Source organism: Oncorhynchus tshawytscha, linkage group LG14 (assembly GCF_018296145.1).
Source record: "Oncorhynchus tshawytscha isolate Ot180627B linkage group LG14, Otsh_v2.0, whole genome shotgun sequence".
NCBI lineage: Eukaryota > Metazoa > Chordata > Actinopteri > Salmoniformes > Salmonidae > Oncorhynchus > Oncorhynchus tshawytscha.
The window spans coordinates 55273287-55275116 of NC_056442.1; positions in this window are offsets into that span (position 1 = coordinate 55273287).

Genomic DNA, 1830 nt, shown 5'->3' on the forward strand with positions numbered 1-1830 from the left:
CTTATTTATTTTATCTTGTGTCCTTTAACCATTTGTACATTGTTAAAACACTGTATATATATATAATATGACATTTGTAATGTCTTTACTGTTTTGAAACTTCTGTATGTGTAATGTTTACTGTTAATTTTTGTTGTTTTTCACTTTATATATTCACTTTGTATGTTGTCTACCTCACTTGCTTTGGCAATGTTAACACGTTTCCCATGCCAATAAAGCCCTTGAATTGAATTGAATTGAATTGAATTGAGATAGATAGATGGATAGATGGATAGATGGATAGATGGATAGATGGATAGATGGATAGATGGATAGATGGATAGATGGATAGATAGATGGATAGATGGATAGATGGATAGATAGATAGATAGATAGAGATAGATAGATAGATAGGTAGATAGATAGGATAGGTAGGTAGGTAGGTAGGTAGGTAGGTAGGTAGGTAGGTAGATAGATAGAACATGACCTTGGAGCTGGATTCAAACAGAGGGTGACAAGATAATTATTCCATCTCTTTTTCATCTCTTCCTCCGGCTCATTGTCATGCTTCCCTCCCTCTTTCTTTCTCTCTCTCTCTCTAATCTCACTCTCTCCTTTGCCCTCTATCTTTCTTCTGGGTCTCCATGAGAGACAAATTAGGAAAAGAAGCAGATAAATAGGATTAGCTGTCTATCTACACCTTGCCAACGAATTATGATACACAACCAAATAGAGAGAGAGAGAGAGAGAGAGAGGAGAGAGAGAGAAGAGAAAGAGAGAGAGAGCAAGAGAGAGAGAAGAGAGAGAAGAGAGAAAGAGAGAGATAAAAAGAGTGAGCGAGAGAAAGATAGAGAGACTAAGAAAGAGAAAGAGAGAATGTGTGTGAGAGAGAGAGATATTCACTTGCTATGCCAATAAAGCCCTTAAATGGGAATGGAAAACTGTAAATGTAAATCGCGATCTTGGCATCTTGGCTCCATTGCATTAACTCGCGTCGCCTCCTCCGCTCATGACCGTTTGATGCCGGTTGGTCGGTAACCCCTACACCATAACCGTCAACATGCCAAATGGAGACGCAGGCAGAGGGCTTCAACGTGAGCATATGACTCCTCTCCATTTCCCTACCTAAGTTTGATTCTCAATCAGAGACAGCTAACGACACCTGCCTCTGATTGAGAACCATACCAGGCCAAACACAAAACACAACATAGAAAAAGGAACATAGACAACCCACCCAACTCACGCCCTGACCATACTAAAACAAAAGACATAACAAAAGAACTAAGGTCAGAACGTGACAGTACCCCCCGTCAAAGGTGCGGACTCCGGTGGCAAAACCTGAACCTATAGGGGAGGGTCTGGGAGGGTGTCTGTCCGCGGTGGCGGCTCTGGCGCGGGACGTGGACCCCACTCCACCACAGTCTTTATCCGCCTCTTAACCCGCCTCTGTGCCTTTCGAGCAGCGACCCTTGCCGCCCACCTCGGACTGGGGACCCTACCAACAGTTTCCGAATGGACGGGAGATTCCGGCAGCACCGGACAGGCGGGAGATTCCGGCAGCTCCCGACTGACAGGCGGGAGATTCTGGCAGCTACTGACTGACAGGCGGCTCTGGCAGCCCCTGACTGACAGGCGGCTCTGGCAGCTCCTGACTGACAGGCGGCTCTGGCAGCTCCTGACTGACAGGCGGCTCTGGCAGCTCCTGACTGACAGGCGGCTCTGGCAGCTCCTGACTGACAGGCGGCTCTGGCAGCTCCTGACTGACAGGCGGCTCTGGCAGCTCCCGACTGACAGGCGGCTCTGGCAGCTCCTGACTGACCGCTGGCTCTGGCAGCTCCTGACTGGCGGGCG